Below are 19,087 nucleotides of genomic sequence, written 5' to 3'. Positions count from 1 at the left end.
GTGAGCAAGGGACGTCGGGATTCCCCTAGCAACTTAAGGTGAGACCCAAAGTTACTTAAATATGCAAAAAACAAGAGGTGTCCTGGGAGTCCCTCTGCCAGACAATAGTCCTGGTTACGAGAGACTTACTCTTTAGCTCACTATCTTACACAGAGGAGAAATATCTAAAGCATATCAGTCTTTGTCCTGCCCTAGGGCAGTCCAGCACCTAAAATGCTAAGCAATTCTCCTCTGAACAAGGATACCAACAGCATCACCAAATACGTGTTTTGGTCTGGTTGGACCTCATCAGTAGGGTGGAGCTGTTCCTCGTGGAGCTGTTCCTAAGAATAGTGAGCAAGGGGTCCACGTCTGGACATTACTATCCATAGTATCCATAGTTTAGTGGAACCCAGTGCTGCTGGGTTCATCGAATGTTCCTGTTCTCTATAAGGTTATTTGCATGTAAGCCACTGCAAGCATTTACACAATCTCTTTCTTGCTTCTTGTAGTTTCTACGTTGCGGTGACAACTAATGACAAAGTAATAAACGTGCAGGCAGTATGTATATGTTACTGTCCTGTAGCTAATCGAACTGTAGGCCAGTGCTCTTCGTGTTTTTGGGTGCATGATTGTGTCTCGGATGTGCAGATAGCACATGTGCTTCATGTCTAGTCCTACTATGTTGTGTTGCCTCTAATGGCTAGGTGCGTGTTTTCTTGGCGATTTAGCCGAGACTGTCGATGGAGTTGTCTTTGGTTTCACCCTGCGGGGTTTCATCTACCCTGCATAATGTTTGCACTGCTCTGGTGTGGTAAGGTTGGCTAAGAGGGTATCTCTCATTGTACTTATCCATTGGAGGTGCAGTGGTGGTTGGTGAGTTTTCGTGCGATCGGCGGCCATATTGTCTGTGTTTTGTCTTCCGGTTTAAATGTTTGGTGGGTTGTGGGTACAGGGCCTGATTTAGACCTTCCCTCTTCAACTCTGCTAGCACACCGCGCCATGCTCCATACAGGTGCAGTGTGTATATAGTCAGAACTCCTCAATGAACTCCATATTAATAGCCCGAAAGAAAAGCAAAGACCCTCAGAGACTGCAATAATCGAACTTACCTCTTAAAAGACACTTGAATGGGTTAGCACCAGTGAAGTTAACTTGGTCGCTTCAACCTGCAGGAACTACGCGCCCCTGCACAGAAAGCAGGACGGAGAGCACGCCAGACATCATAACAAGGTGAGGAGGGGGCCATCAGGGCGAGACCAAGGGGCTGGTGGAAGGAAACGAAATCTGTGCCTAAGTCCAGTCCTCCTGTGCTTTCAGGCCCACCTGCCATAGAAGACATCATCCCGAATTGAGGACATCTGGGGGAAATCCGGCAACCAGGGCATACAGGCGTCCCTGTGGATACCAGGTGAGCGTAACAATACCACCTCAAAACATACATCTAGGAACACCTATTTGTTCTTACTACGGGTTATGGTAAATTCTAAATTGAACTGATTTTTACTAAGCAAGGCTACATATTCATTAAGTTGTTATGAAGTCCCTTCCCATATAATGAAGAGGTCATCTATGTACCATAGCCAAATAACTATGTTGTCCAGGAATTTGTCATGAATGGATTACCAGGCCACTGTTTCTTCCCACCAGCCCAGATATAAATAGGCATAGGTAGGGGCTACACATGAACCTATAGCTGTTCCCCATTTTTGCCTATAATTCTTACCTTCGAATAAGAAGAAATTATGACTTAGACAAAATTCCAATAGATTCAACAATAGATTATTTTGCTGTAATTAGCTCAATGATCTTGTCTTGAGATAATTCTCACATGCTTTTGACCCAATTTGGTGGTTTCTACTGGTGTACAGTGATACTACGTCCAGGGAAACAACCAGTAATGTACTTCCCAAACTAAATCTTCAAGTTTATTCAACAAATCTGAGGTATTCCTGATGTAAAAATTAAGACCAAGTACAACAGGTTGCAACAATCTATCCATATATCTGGATGCAGATTCTATTAGGGAACCAATGGAAGAGACAATTGGCCTCCCAGTGAGTTGATCTTACATTTGGGCATTTTGGGAAGTAAGTTTAGTATAAGGGTGATAGGAAAGTCAGGATGTAAAAATAACAATTCATCGTCATCTAATAAGCCTTGCCTGAACCAAGCGTCTAATTTGTTGTCCTGTCCATTTTTTGTTTTAATAAGGATTTAAATATCAACTGTTTCATTGCAGGCTAGATCTTCTAGCTGATGATATGCTTCTGCCAGAAAGAGGGGTCTGGGCCAGATTACAACTCACCCACCTTTTTCAGCATCTCTGATAACGATACCATTGTAATTTTTTAGGCTGGTCATTGCTTTTTGTTGTAGACAATTTAAATTCTGTCTTGCAGAATTATTGTCCTTAGAAAGTTTACGTAAATCTGCTAGTAGCAGTTCTTCAAATAGATCAATAGCACCGTCTGTTAAGGAAGGGCAAAATGTGGATTTGGTTTGTACATCTACATTACAAGTAAAATCAGTATTAATATCGAACTGCTCACGACCACTCATTGTCCTATTTCTCAAATCATCATATGCCAAGGTGGGTTGGCTCTTTCACCATTGTTGCTTGTAGAACCAGTTACTTTGGAGGCAGTGTGACTTAAAATGAACTGTTTTTTGCTGATATATGTATATATATTCACTGAAAAAACATTGTTAATCGGACGTTATGGTTAAATTGCACTAACAAAAACATATGAAATTCATTGCAGCATTTACAAGCATTTACAATATTTTGGGAACCCCCCTCTAATTTTGTTCCCTCTTGACAAAGTAACACCACACTTTGCAGAACCATTCAGGAGCAGGTCTAGAATTAAATTAAAAAATGTCACGCAGTTTCATTAAGTGGCACCAACTGTTTTTCACCAACCCTGTAATGCAGGAGTAACCATAGATGTCTGCACACACCACTGGACTGTCCCAGATTGTTCGTGGACATTGGAGAAGACAAACACCACTTTTTTGGCTTTTTATGGACATATGCCATCCCATCCTCATGACCCCTCACCTCACCAGAGATTGTTTCATTAGTTTGTCAAGTGCAATGTTGTGTTTTTTAACATGTTTTTACCAGGGTGGTCGAGGACAACGGGCACTGTTCGCGAATCCAACATGGTGGGCGTTTCCAAAAATCTGACGTACCTCACGCTTTTCACCTTCCAACCAGAGGGTGTGTCTGATGTCCACCCGACATCACCCCACCCTCTTTACCAATCGGAGACCCGTCCGCAGACCGAACAGGGAAGTGAGTCTGCGGACTGAACCCAGATATCACTCTTTTTTTTTAACCTACTTTTTGGCCATTTTTAAAATAACTACTGGATGGATTTACACAAACTGTGCAAAAGCATGTTTTTGGGACCAAGCCTCCACTCCTGCCACAAACCTGGTGAAAATCCATCCACTGGTTTGGGCTGTAGGCCTGAGCACATTTATGAGCACATTTTATTTCTCCCTTGCGTCTATGGGAAAAACCACACATTTTGGGATCCCCATATAACTTTGCACTCCCTGCACGAAACCTCACCAAACTTAGCAGAATCGATTTGATGGGGCCATATATTTATTTTGTAATTTTATTTATTTATTGTGCATTGGCCAGAAAATTATAACTTTTTACACATCTTAAAATAGAATCATGGACAAAAAATAATAAACATATAACATAAAATATAAGCGAACATTAAAATAACAGGATATAAAAGTAATAGTATGAGATTGCATAAAATAGTATAAATAACATATATACGGGGGAACTACAAAGCGTCTACCAAGAAAATAATCAAGCATAAAAGAAACACCTACATAGAAAAATAAAAAATAAATGAAAACTAAACAAAAATCCTCAGATTATTAACCAGGTATTCAATGTTCCCCCATTATCTAACAAATTCAACTATTTTAAGACTAGAACCACCTCAGAGTTAAGAAATACTTCACTACCAGAAATGAGTCTGTTCCAAAACATATCTGTAGTAAGAAAGGTCGGATCATGGACAAAATGTTTGAATTTTGCTAGCCTGATGACCCAGGTCCCAGCACACTCCATCAAAAGATGCGAATGGACTGAGTTGCGTTGGCGCTGCACTTGTCACATAAATCAGTAAGATATCGGTCACCATGACGAACATGGAGGATCTCGAAAGTTGGCAACAAATTGAGCCTTAGTCTAAGGAAATTCATCCTTGTTCCCGCGTCTGGAGATTTCTTGAAGTATTGCGGCAGGAGAGATCTAGGTTTGTCAACTGGCGAAAAGGATGAGGATAATTTGGCACTGCTCATTTATTCAATGGTCATAATCCAGTTCATCCGATTTATTCTTTCCTTTATTTTCGATGGATTTAGAATAAGAGTATCAGCATCTGAATCAGAAAGGGCAAGTAGTTCAACACATCTCAGCCTATAAACATTTAATAGGAGATTAGATGATTTTCACATTAGCGACTGCAACCACCTTATAGAATGAAGATTTAGGAGGGACCAAAATTAATGTGTAACTACAAATCCATTTCCATTCCAGCCAATTTCTCAAGGAAATAAGGCCCAGCTCAAATCTTAAACAAGAGATCGGGACACAATCTCGAAGCCCCAAGGATTTCTTCAGATTTTACTTTTGATCTTGTCCCAATCAATATAATAGGCCAACAAGTTACACTCCATAACAAAAGTGATCACAGTAATCACATTCCCAACGTAGAATTTTATCAGCGGCATGAGCAAACATTTACAAAACTGTAGGCAAATTCTTTTCATATGTGCTACCAAGGTGACTACTTTTAGATGAATTGCAGAGAGAAGATCACACCTACAAGGAGAAGCTGAAATTTTAGATCAAGATAGATCCCCTCTTTGGATAAGGGGATTACCATGTTGTCTAATGACCACTAATGAGTTAGGAAGCCCCCACTGCTATAATTTGGTCCAAAGTCTAAATCTATTGATAGAATCAAAAGCCTGGGAAAGATCAACCCAGGCTCCAAACAAAAGGGTGCCTCCTTTTTTTAAAAGAATCTGGTAGAAACAAATTTCAGGGCTGGAATAGAGCTAATTTCTTTCACAACTCTCGATCAATTAACTGGCTGTTGGGCACTCAAAGACTTGGACAGATCTGAGAGAAAGATTGTAAATCCTGACTGATTAGCTGGAGGACCTTTATTCAATGGTTGGAAGCTTACTGGTTTAGCAACCAAATTGGTTTGTGGAAAAGTAGCAGGGTTTTCCCCATCATTATAGTCTCCTCACCCTTGGGTTTATACTTAGGTGGCAGATCAATTGATGAGGCCTTCTGAGGAAATTAACTACCGACAGGGCCCACTGCCTGTGGTAAGCCATGGGACCCTGGGATCGTCGCCAAGGGTTTTACAACAGAAGAGGCCTTAAGAAAAATAGGAGCAATTTTCACTTTAGTGGGAATCAACTTTTCTTGTTTTTTCGCTTTAAGGAAAATTAGAGCAATTTTCTTAGGTGGCCGCTGAGAATCCGCTTAACTTCCCACTGAGGCCCTCTTGTTTGAGGGAGATTGCTCACTAAGGTCAGGAGTTGAATCTTCACAGACTACCAATGTCTTAGATATTTTAACCCTAGATGGATTCGGGGCTTTGATAGGATCCTTTTCCACAGCCGAAGGGAGGATTTCCTTTCAGTCGTTTGATAAAATGATTCGTATTGGCACCTCTATTTGTTTGTGTTAAGGGATTAATGAAGTCTTGATTTGTTCCCTTGGAAACTTCGGTGGGAGATTTATTCTGTCTTTTATTTTTTTTTTTTGTTTTTCCATTAGATTTCTTTGACCTTTTCTTTGCAACCTCATTAGTAGAGGTGGTATGCACAACTAAGACGCTGTCATCGTCCTGGCCAGCAGAAACTACCCCTTCAGCTAGTTGGGCTATCCTAATGCATTCCTCCATCATGGAGGTGGCTAGCAGTGTATCTTCCGCTTCAGGAGTAGGCGTATTGGAATCCAAGACAGGAATATAGGTTGTACACCTAGAAGGAGCATTCAACCTAATTGCTTCTTCCAGTTTGAGATTCTGACTCACCATCTCCCCTTGGAGGGCACACAGCTGATTAGAGAGAAAGTCATTTTTTCCCAAATGAGCTTGACACAGAGCGGAAATTAGTGATGATGTCTTAAGCTTTGATTAATTAATCGCTGTTTTTAAGGCAATCATGGCCGTTTCACTCACTTACAGCTCTTTATTAACTTCCAGAAGAATTCCAGAATGTTGTTGAAGCTCTGATTTAATATTCTCAAAGACCTTCATCAAGGAACTAAGAACAAAGTTAAGGGCCACTATAGAGTCGGCACCCAATCCCTGAGCAGTTGTTGCCACTGGTGAATGGCCTTTTGAGGGAACATCCTCTTGATTGCCCGGAATTTGGGAGGCCACTTTTTTGGAAGTATCGACTTCTTCCCACAGGGCTGACAATTCATTGAGTTCATAAGATGACTCACTAACTGGTACAGGTGCTCTCTCCATCTCAGTTTCCACAGCCAAGACACTGACGGCCTGAGCCTCTTCCTCATGAGGTTGCACTGAAGATTAATTATTCTCTATGCTTGAAGCGTGCAGAAAAATGTTTTCAATTACAGATTTCATGGTGGTGGCCATCAAAGTATAATTTCGGTCAGAGCACAACAGATCTTTCAGGAGGGGGTTCACCGGGGTAGAAGCATTAGCCTTATTCGGCGAACACCTACTGGTCAGGCTCACACCTGAGGTGGTTGGAATCTAAAGGTCACTCACAAAAACAATTTGCGATGGGAAAAAGCACCCCCCGGCCCATTTTCATATGGTCTGAACGATGATCCCCCTTCTGTAACAACAGATAATTTGTTAAGTTGCTCAACTCATAGGAAGAGCACTTTTTGGGCTGCTTATAACTTTGCTCTTCCTGGACGAATCCATACCAGAATTTGCAAAAATAGTATATGGCCTGCTATGGATTTTCCTGGTAGGTTTGGTGAGGTTTCGTCAGGGGGGGAAAAGTTACAGTACACAATGGAAACGAATTTTGCTCATGCCTACAGCCGAAACCGCTGGACAGATTGTCACCAAATTTGCAGCAGGAGTGGTGGCTTGCTTGGTCCCAAAAGCGTGCTTTTGCAAATTTGGTGTAAATTAGTCCAGTAGTTTTTTTTTTAAACAGGCAAAATGTAGGCCCCAAAAAATGTGTGATATCTGGGTCTGGTCTGCGGACCCATTTTCCAGTTTGGTCCGTGATGTCCGCAGACATCGGACTCGCCCCCTGGTTGGATGGTGAAAAGCGTGAAGTGCGTCAGATTTTTGGAAATGCCCGCCGTGTTAGATTCGCGGACAGCAGTCGGTGTCGACGGACATTGCGGTAAAAACATATTAAAAACACAAAATTGCACTTGTCAAACTTATCAAACAATCTCTGCAGAGGTGAGGGGTGATGAGGATGGGATGGGATATGGCCATGAGAAGCCAAAAAAAGTGTTTTTCACCACAAAAGTCCACAAACAGTCTGGATGTTCGGGGACAGTCCTGTGATGCTCGTGGACACTTCAGATGTTCCGGGACATCAATGTATATTTCTGCATTAGAGGGCTGGTGAAACGCAGTTCTTGGATGGCTTATAACTTTAGCGCCACTCAATGAAACTGCAGGAAATTTCGGAATTTTATTCCAGACTTGATTCTGAATGGTTTCGGAAAGTGTGGAGCTGTTTTGTCAAGAGGGAACACAATTAGAGGGGGGTCCCAAAATATTGTAAAGGCTTATAAATGTGGTGCCATTTCACGAATCTGCACAAAAGTTTGCAAAACACTTTTAAATCTAGGTATAAATGTTTCTGTAAAGTTTGGTGGATTTTCTCAAGAGGGGGCTAAATTAGAGTGGGGTCTCAAAATATTTAGATGGCTTATAACTTTGTTGCCGTTTGACGAATGTGGACAAAGGTTTTCAGAAAGATTATACACTCAACCTTCAATGTTTGTGTAAAGACTGAATGGATTTCGTCAAGTGGGGGCTAAATTATATGACTATTGTATGTACATATATTTTGACAATTTTGAAAAAATAAAACATGGGCGGATTTCAAGCAAATTTGTGTAAGGAGCATTGCCAAGGACCTTAAAGCATGGTTTGGCAAATGTGCCCGTGTTTTATTTTTTAACAAGTGTCATAATGTAGGTACAAAAAATAGTGATATACCTTTGGTGACTGAGTTATAGCCTGTCAACAGGGGCAGTGGGCAGATTGTCCGGGTCATGGTATAAGGTAATGACCGGGACAATCTGGCTATTGGCCATGACTGCGAGGTACGAAAAATGTTGGTAAAGTGGCCGTATCCACCTGGGACCGGCTATGTGGTAAAGTTATTCGAAAGTAGGATAGGTTTCAAAGGGAACAAAATGTGTTCATGGTAATATGGTCATAGGGTTCTGACTTTGCCTTCTGCAGGCTGCCATGGAAAGGGAAGAGAGACTCTCTACGGAGCCATGCCTTCTCTTTCCATGGTGGCCATCTCGGAAAAGGATTTTTCTTGCTACAGCGTGACAACACAAAAAAAATCAAGTTTTTTGCATCCCGGGTTCCCATTTTGGGAACCCGGGGTGCTAATGGCATTTATCCCCCATTGCCGGGGCTGAAATGGAGGATAATGGTCCGTAGTCCTTGTTATTTATGCCCGCAGGCATCAGGGCGCACACAGACACACTTCGCTTGGGCCGATAACTTGGCTGCCAGGCCGTTATCCCCTGTTCTCGTCCCTGGAACGGGGGATGAACGTCACATTATTCCCATTAGCATAACACAAAATGCTAATGGAAATGTTGGAAAAATGTATTGAGTCTGTGTACTTTACTGAGAATTGTAAAGTAGATGGAGTCTATAATGTTTTTTTTGTTCTATTTTTTAACTGTGAAAGGTGTTTCCTTAAGGAACCTTTCTTTTGTTGATTTAAAAAAAAAATGTTTGCAGGAGAGGTTCGAGTGTAAGTTTTGAGGTAAATGAGGGACACTAATATGGAGTGGCAGGTGGATAGGGGAAGATGTTGCGTATGTTTTACTTCTAAGGTAGTGGGCAGTGTTTCTCAGGCTCCTTGATTAGAGCTTCAAACGCACATCAAAATTGCTCCCCCCTGCAGAGGGTTGTGTTGCAGTATATACAGAGGACTGTTGTCTTCCAAAGATATGGATCAACAGCCTCTTTTATTGCTTGCAAGGTAGCTGGTGGGATTTTATGTCCCACAGAAGTAGGCTGTGTGGTTACAGTATTGTTTGAAGAAGATGACGGGGAGGAAGACAGCCTACTACTTGCTAAAAAAGGAACAATCTTTTTGAGTGCATTGCAGTAATTGGATTTGGGGTTGCGGCGCATGGAGGTTGTCCCATAGGGGTAATGTCCAGGTAGTCCAAGACTGAGTACAAAGTTGCACTCAGTGCATTTAACTTTTCTAAATGTAACCTTTGGTACATTCCCAACAGTGGTAAAGAGCTACCACACCCATGACTCTCTCTGGCTGCTAGAGGTAGGCACTTCCTCTACATCATCTACTTGGTCCGCTTCATTGTCTTTGGAAATACCACACTTTTTGGTGTTGTGTGGGTCCTCCAGCTTCTGGTGGTGGTGGCTCTTGGGGAGGAGAGATGGCAAAAGCTGATGCCATTTTTAAGATAAATAGCAGTTTTCCTACTATTCTGCCAAGTATGTGCTTTGCACTAGATTGTTAATGGATAATGAGTAAGAGTAGGTCTAGGAGCTGTGCAAGGGTGGATTTTGCGCTTGAAAGTTCCTAGACCAGTAGAAAATGCAGTTCCAAGCTGTTCTCAAAGCAAGGACCCTGAACGCGAAGTGCAAAAGCATTCATGGACACGTCATCATGCCGCGCCCACACGCATGGTCACGTGGCACTATCTGGAAGGTCCACAATGACGTCAGATGATCGCAGACGGAAGCAACCATAACTCACGCCACCACGGTGCACTGCTAAGACTAACACCCAGGACATCAAAGATGATATCACAAATGCCCTTGATGACATGTATGTTCAATCAGGGCAGCCGCGTGAGGCAGTTGAGACGGAGTGTCTCAGGCAGGAGTTTGCTCCATGGGTGCTCCATGAAATAAACTTGAAGAAACTTACATGGCTCCATTTGACATCTGTTCACTTAGCTTACCATAACTAGCAAATTTCTGAGGTTTTTTCGGTTTTACTTGTAACCATAATGTCCCTTTATCAACGTTTTTTCATTTAATTTCATCGTTTATTTTTTAGTGCAACATAACCATAACGTACCTTTAAAAAAGTTTTTACATTGAATATATATAAATATATACAAATAAATAGGTAGCCAACCAATACCTAACATAAAACCAAATTGTATTCATCATAATCGGATATGGATGAATTTTTCCACAATAAATGTCACCACCATATGGCAGACATTTTCAGGAGGATACATTAATTGGTTCAAAGGTTAACAAGAAAAGAAAATAAAGCTTTATTCGGCCCCCCTCCTACCCCCTCATTTTCCCTGAGCGAAAAAGGCTGATCCATTGAACATCCGTAGCACCAAAAGCACTGAATAGATTTGCACCAAATAAGAAACAAGTTGGGTACAAAGCATCACAGATATTCCTTTTATTTAGCTTCGAGTAAATCCGTCCAGTAGTTTTTTAAAACATCCCTGAGAAAGAGGGGTGCCCAGGGTTCTAAAAAATGTTTTTATATCTCCTATGGTGTACTGCACCACTAAGATTTTCAGAAATTAAAAGTCGCCATATGTTTTTGCTTGTTGTGAGAGAGGCCAGCAGTAATCCTGCAGGAAGCTGAAAAGGGAAAGGTTTCAAAACAAGATTTAAAATGGAGAAAAGGATGGTGTCACATTATTGTAGAGGTGGGAAAGGGGAGCGAGGACCAGATGTATAGCTTAAGAGTTTGGGGTGAGATGGAGTGTCCATTTTGTGGCAAAACATTTTCATCTTACCGTAGAATCCTCAAGGATTTCCAAGTAATTCCTGTGGAAACATTGCAAGACAAAAACATGAATCACATGAACCAGCGGGCGAAAGTGGATAATACAGCATTAGAGAGGATTTACGCAGAGGGTGAATGGTGGGGGGAATGTAGAAAGGAGCCAGGGCGTACTTGGAGAGTGGGTTAAGAAAGGTGCAGTAAATTGTTGATAATTTCCCCATTACTGCGGTGCGTTACTCTGGAACAGGTACTGGGAATGATTATCAAGTTAACAGAAGGCAGCATTGAGGTCACCATGGAATTTGGAATTTCTGCTTGGGAATTTCAAGGGGGAAACTACCACAGAAATAAAAGAAAGGGGAGAAAATGCGCACAAGCCTTGGTCAGTAGCCCAAGCACATTTAGTTACATTGGTTTGAAGGCCATGGATGGTTCATTATTCACTAATGAGGGAAATGTGGCGGATGGTAGTAGCCCTAGAGCACTGGTCATGGCCTGTGAGTGACAGTCTTTTTGGTACATTGTTGTAACCTGGAGGGTGAACACAACTGGAAGCAATGGCCATTTGGATATCGTCAGTTGCTAGGTGGGGGATATGGGATGCAGTTTGTTTTGTTATATTGTTGCAATGTGGGTGATACACAGGCCACAGAGCATGGCCAACAAGCCCTAGATAACATGATATATAACAAAACCCTTGAAATTCAATGAAAAAAAACTTACCACAGACTTAAGAGGAGCTGATTCATTCAAACGAAACCCAAAATGTTCAGCATGTGTGGGCAGAGACAAACATTTGAACTTGGAGTCCCCCTGTTGCTCAGCCCATGAGCACATGCATGAGATCACAGCAGGTATAAAAGAAATTAAAAAAAACATCATGGGAGACATTGATCGGGGAGGATTCTATATACCAACACACACACACATTCACATTTATCAAATGTAATGGATAGTTTGCTTATTTTGTTTTGGGAGTGGAACGTAGAAGGGAAAAGTGGAGTTTGCAGCAATTTGGCAAATATTTTTCTTTCGTTATTAGGTTCATTGGTAAACATACCATTAACTCAAATGCATCACAATAAACAAATAACAGAGAATTAATAAAAGTAAACATTCTACATCACTACTAGCACCAAGATAGATCCTACATACAATACATCAATTTCTGATCATGCAATAAATTCAATGTAAATTTGAAAGGCTTAATTTAAAATCGAATTTCACAACAATATTGGCAAAATTTAAAATTCATTACTCATATACAAATCTTCAACTAGACTATGAAAACGTATTCAATTTATCATTTCTTCAAAATTCTTAATGCTCTGGCAATTCATATTATCCATCAGTGATTTTAAAGTAAGATTTTAAAATCAGCTGCTAAATATAAAATGTAGCATAATTCAATTTAAAATTTTCACCTGACAATATTTGCGACTAGAATTGATCATTTTGTATCTTCCTAAAATCAGACACATTACAATAGTCCTTGGCATAAATCTTCTCCAATTTTGGACAGGATGTAAGCAAATGGGGAGAAGACTCAATGCTCCCACTACAAATGCAGAAGATTCTATCCTCATGAGGAAACTTAACCCAAGCTCCTTGGCACTCCTGGGCAGCTGGTCAAAGCACAATCTCATTATGAATCATTGTGCTTTTGAATTCGGTACTTTATAAATATATTTAAAAGGAACTCTAACAGTGAATCCCTGAGTAATATATTTAATAAAAGAAACCATATTAAATAAATATTAATTATTCTTTATACAGTCCCATTCTTCAGCATTACACTTAGGGGGTAATTCATAGAATTTAGCGCACAAGTGGCACACGTGGCTGGTGCACAGTGTGCGCGTGCGATTGTCTGCGACAGCCGCGTGCGCTAAAATCCATTTCCACGCACAGCGTATTCATGGATTTTAGATACCAAAACCAGTCGTGGCGCACAGTGGCGCAGCGACCCTGCAGCAGTGCCAGTTACGCCCCCAAGAACGCCCCACGCACAGCGAAAAGCCATCAAAATCCCAAATCCAGCGCAAAGGGCTACGCTAACCCTGTACCAGTATACATGGCCGCCACACAGCACACAGCAAGCGGGGAACGTGTATTACTGGGGTGCGCGGGAAGTTTCACACGCGATTGGCCCTGTGCGAGTGGGGTACGTGTATTACTGGAGTTTGCGGGAAGTTTCACACGCGAAAGGGCCTGTGCGAGTGGGGTACGTGTATTACTGGGGTTCGCGGGAAGTTTCACACGTGATTGGCCCTGTGCAAGTGGGGTACGTGTATTATTGGGGTTCGCAGGAAGTTTCACACGCGATTGGCCCTGTGCGAGTGGGGTACGTGTATTACTGGGGTTCGCTGGAAGTTTCACACCCGATTGGCCCTGTGGGAATGGGGTATGTGTATTACTGGGATTCGCGGGAAGTTTCACACGCAAAAGGGCCTGTGCGCATGGGGTACGTGTATTACTGGGGTTCGCGGGAAGTTTCACACGCGATTGGCCCTGTGCGAGTGGGGTACGTGTATTACTGGAGTTTGTGGGAAGTTTCACACGCGAAAGGGCCTGTGCGAGTGGGGTACGTGTATTACTGGGGTTCGCGGGAAGTTTCACACGCGAAAGGGCCTGTGCGAGTGGGGTACATGTATTACTGGGGTTCGTGGGAAGTTTCACACGCGAAAGGGTCTGTGCGAGCGGGGTACGTGTATTACTGGGGTTCGCAGGAAGTTTCACGCGCGATTTTGCTGTCAGAGCAGGGTACTGTATCCAATGTGGTGCGCGGGGAGTCCTACACGTGAATTGGCAGTGTAGGTCCTCCCAGGTGCCCCCTCTACCCCCTCCACGGCCCCTGCAGGCAGCCCACACCACAGGGGACTACCCTGCACCCCTGGTCATGTCCTGCAGGCAGCCCATCTACCATGGGCATGCCCCCCAGCCAAGCCACATGTCACCTTGCAATATGATCACCAACTCATGTCCCCCTGCACTCCCACCCCCAGCAGTGAGAGGCACCTGCCAGCAGGCCCCCACACATGTCCCCCTGCACCCCCAACCCCAGCAGTGAGGGCCACCTGCCAGCAGGCCCCCATTCATGTCCCACACATGTCCCCCTGCACCCCCACCCCCCAGCAGTGAGGGGCACCTGCCAGCAGGCCCCCACTCATGTCCCACACATGTCCCCCTGCACTCCCCCCCAGCAGTGAGAGGCACCTACCAGCAGGCCCCCCACTCATGTCCCACACATGTCCCCCTGCACCCCCAACCCCCAGCAGTAAGGTGCACCTGCCAGCAGGCCCCCACTTATGTCCCCCTGCACCCTCACCCCCCAGCAGTGAGGGTAAACTGCCAGCAGGCCCCCACTCATGTTCCACTCATGTCCCCCCACCCACTAACCCATCCAGCAGTGACATGCCTATCTCATGACACAAACCAAAAGTCAACTATGTACATCAACACATGTCCGTCACACACACACACAAGTTGCCATTGATTGAGTAAACCCACATGTCAACATGCATGAACCCAATGAGTGAATCACACAAATTGAAGTAAAAGATCAAAATGTATTAACATGAAAACCAATTGAAAGTACTTAAAGCATAAAATAATGGCAAACATGAAAGGAAATGCATGTCCAAATAAAAATAAAAAAATTCTTCAAAAAAATCCAAGTAATCCAAAAGAAAAATGGCCAAAACTCTCTGTCCGCCAAACCAAATCCAAATGAAACGCAAAAAGGTAAATCCATTGATCCATGGTGAAATTAAATTTAAATGTCCAAATAAATCCAACGTCCAACTATGTACAATACAATTTTCAAGGGTCCATGAGCCCAACGAAACAAATGAAACCTATCTAATAACCTACCTAACAAAAAAACTATTTACAAAAGTGTGGGGCATAGTCCAAAAGCCCCAAAATAAAAAAAAATAAAAGGAAACCTAACACTATAAACTATTTACAATGGCGACGGGCAAGTCCTGCGGCTCACTCATTGATGTTTTCGGCCAGGGCATCATCGAACTCCATGTCTATTTGCTGGAGGCGGGCCTCGGTCCTGGCCCCGAGGTCTCGCAGGGAGGCACTCATGGCCTGTTCCAACACCCTGCGAGTCGCCTCGAGGCACTCTGCCCGCCTCAACGCCCGACGCATGGAGAACTCAGCCTTGACCATGGTGAGCCACGCCTCTTCTGCCCGCCGCTGCTCTGCACCGATACGCTGGCCCAACCGCAGCCACACGGAAGACACATCCATTCCAGGGCCTCCTGCCCTCTGGCCGGTGCCTGCCCCCCTGATGTCCATGGCCCCGAGCCATCATTGCTCCCACCTAGAGCCTGCTCCTGCTGCTGCTGTCCATGTGCCCTGTCCGATGATGCCTGCACATCCTCCACCAGCTGGTCTCAAGTTGTGGTGTCCATCCCTGCTGGACCGCCGACTCCCGACTGTGGCAGGGATGGGATCTCCACCAAGCTGGGTGTGTTGGTCAGGCCAGGTCCACAGGGGACCCTGGTGGATTCTGGGCCAGAAGACGGCAGGGAGAACGACTGGTGCATAGTCTCCACAGAGGAGGAGAGGTCCGCTAGAGTGCGCGACACGTGTAGGAACCCACCAACCAGGGCCCCTCCCAACAGTGCCACGTCGCGACGCTACTCTTCGTGATGGCGTGCATTCTCTGCCCAGGAAGAACGCACGTCATCACGAATGTCATGCATGCGCAACGCGACACCAATCAGGACGGAGCCCATACGTTCATGGGACCCCTCGTCCGCAGATAGTGGAGGGGCAGATGACATGGCACTCTCCCCTACCTGCGGACGGGCCTGGGACGGGGCATCCCTGCTGGTGCATAGTGGTGCAGTCACAGGGTCAAGGACAGGGACATGCACAGGCCCCTCCGCGGTGACCTGTGCTGCCTCCTGAACCTGGCCCTGGACTGCACCACTTGCACCAGTGGTACTACCTCCACCAGGCCCCATGTGCGGCTCAGTAGTGGGCTCCTCCTCCTCTGTGGAGACCACCAACCAGGATTTCTCCTTACCGTCTTCCGCCATTGCAATCCCCTGTGGGGGCTCACCCGGCCCTTCCGCCACAGCCGTAGTGGCAGACGCGACAAAAGTCCCCTTGCTCCTGTATGATGGCAAGTCCTGGGAGGGTGGCTGGGCCTTGCATCGCCGCCCGGTGGAGGCATCCCCGCCACTTGGCTCCACAGCGCCATCTCCGCCCTCTTCTTCACTTGACGCTGCGTAGAGGGAGACATAGAACACAAGCATCAGGGTATAGTACAACATTCACCTAGACAGGAAGCAATAACACATGAGTTGCAGTGCCTAACGTCACTTCCATCCTGTCCCTCCACAACACATGGGTGAAAGCATGCAACACACATGCATGAACAGGCACGGCGCCTGCAATCAACATCAGCATCCATGTACAAGGGCCTCTATTAACCAAAATCTTGCCTTCAAACTCACATGCATAATGGCTCACACTGATCCCATGCACACACATCACCGGAGGGTCGTGCATCATGCCTTGCACACCACAGACACAGTGGATAGACACAGTGCATACAACGGTGACCGCACTGCATGAGTGAATTTACACATCATCACAGACATGTGTCATGAATCCATGGCGTGCCAAAGTCACACACACACTTCTCAGACACACACACACATGTGCACCATACATGTACATGACAGCAGCACCCATCCCTCACACCCCCACCATGTGCAAGAACAGACACTGGCATGCTTTCATGTGTAATTTGCCATACAGCTACCCATGTTGCATTGTAACTCATGCACCAACCATGTGGTTCACACATTACTAGTCTCACATGCATGACCATGATGTCCCTGCATACACACATCCATACATGGCCTATGTCACACATACAGGCAAGTATTAGACTACCAGCACACTGCAACATGCCCTGTCTCACACACCAATGCTTGGCCACTTACCGCTCAACTCCAGACAGGTGTTCCTCTGCATGATCTGGGCGTGGAGCGCTGGGCCTACGCGTTCCAGGACCCTCATCTGGATGTCACTCATGCTGACCCGGCCCCCCTCCGCGAGGCGCCGGGCCTTGTAGAGGGTCCTGGACCTCAAGTCCTCCCCGCGCTTCTTGACGTGCTTGATGTCGCGGGTTGCCACCCCCTCCTCGTTGATGGCAACCACTACGTCGTCCCAGATAATCTCCCGTCCTTCCTTGTTGGCGCGTGATGTTCCAAAGAGGGCATCAAAATGCCCCAGGACATGCTCCACCAGGACACCAACTTCCTTCACATTGAAGCTGGTGGCCTTCTGCCTCTCTGGATGGGGGTCGCCAGTGGTCTCAGATGGTGTTTGCCCCGACATGGCGACCCCCGAGGCAGGCGTGGGTGGGCAACTGGGTCCTGGGGCTGGGCTGTGGAGCGATGGTATCCCAGTCGGGAGTCTTCTGTTCCAGCAGGGGTGGACACAGCAACTGGAACCCTGGCTGACATGCAGGCACCAAATAGCAGGGCACATGGGCAGCAGGCAGGCAGGCAGGCAGCAGCAGATGGCAGGTGGGAGCGTGCTCGGGGCTCTGGGGGGCAGTAATTTGGCCTTCTGGGCAGGAGCATGGTCTTCCGTGTGTTGTTGCGTAGCCAGACTGATACGGAGTGATTTGGCACATGAACAAATTGCACGTCAGCATGTAATTGGAGGAAAGGCCCTTAGCGCGTAAGCGCGTCAGCACACGTATGCGATTTCATTTGACCAAAGGCCCCCAGCGCGTAAGCGCTTCTGTGACGTTACGTGCGCGGGCATTTCCCTCCTGATGTGGGCATAGCGGTTCAGCGCGTGTGAAAAAACTGCACGTCCACGTGTGAATGCGTGTAATCCGAGGAAAGGGCATACGCGCTTAAGTGACGTGACGCGCGCGGGCGTTTCCCTCAGCACGGGTTAAAGGTGAGCAGGGCCAGCAGTTCGCTGTACGTGCCTTTCGTGGAGACCGACGTGTGTTCCTGCTTCATGTTGTTTCGCACATCACCACAACTTCACAACTATCAAGGACGTATCTCTTCTTTTGGCGGGGGTATTGGCTACGCGTAAGTTTTTCTGCATCGCGTTAGTCAGATGGTGAGTCGCGCACGCAATTTTTCCCACTGTGGGTGCCCCTGTGTATCGCACCCGTTTTCAAGGTCATAGTAGCCTGCGTGTCCCACACGTATGCGCTTTTCGTGTTACTGGGTGCCACTGCGTACTGCGGGAGGTTGATTCCACGCACGTAGGCTGCAGGTTTGCGTGCACTGTTTTATTGCAGTTTTGGGGTGCCTGAGCGTTGCGTGACCCGTCACTATATCACTGGGGTCACATACAGCCTTGCAGGTGCAGGGGGGCTGTTAACATCTTGCATCCCACCCCCTTCACCCCAATTGCCCAGGTCAATTGTGGTGTACACCTCCCATTGGCACTACTCCATCTGTGCCGGCACCACTACATCTGTGCCATGGTTGGGAGGCCACCAAAGGTGAGGGGCGCCTCAGCTGGGTGTCCTCCTCGTGGCGGGCGTGGTCGAAGACATGGCCGGGTTGACCAGGGAGTAGGGGGACTCCAGGGTGTCCAGGGTGGCCGCAGAGGGGGAAGAGGCAGGGGTGCGCCACTTGAGCACGATGTTGTGCCATGTGTCGGTGCAGTCATGCCACCACCCCCTGTGGTTCCGGGAGATGAAGTTTCTGCATCTGGCACTGGCGCCCGTGTGACCCGGCAGTCCATTTCATCGACTGCCACGGGCCCAAGGGTAGTGGTAGCTGCAGGTGCAGCTGTGGACACCACCACCCAGACTCAGGGTCTGCCAGCGCAGGATGCGTTGGCACTTGAAGAGCCCTTGGAAGATTTCCAACAGGCCAGGAGGGAAACCGTAGGGGCACGCAGGGCTGCCCTGACCAAGACACGTGTCCCTGGGGCAGTTATGTCATCTGCTGCCCCGAACAGCCAGGTGTTGGCAAGTGCAGGGGCAGATGCACCCAACCACACCCCGATTGTGAGTCTGCCAACCAGGACAGTTGCGGTCAATGACCCTGCCACAGCAGATGTTGCTGCGCAGGGTCCATTAGAGGGCACCCAGCTG

This window comes from Ambystoma mexicanum, chromosome 6q, assembly GCF_040938575.1.
Source record: "Ambystoma mexicanum isolate Mex_15411 chromosome 6q, UKY_AmexF1_1, whole genome shotgun sequence".
Classification (NCBI taxonomy): domain Eukaryota; kingdom Metazoa; phylum Chordata; class Amphibia; order Caudata; family Ambystomatidae; genus Ambystoma; species Ambystoma mexicanum.
The sequence above is the reverse complement of the archived record's forward strand: the minus strand, read 5'-3'. Positions refer to the sequence as shown.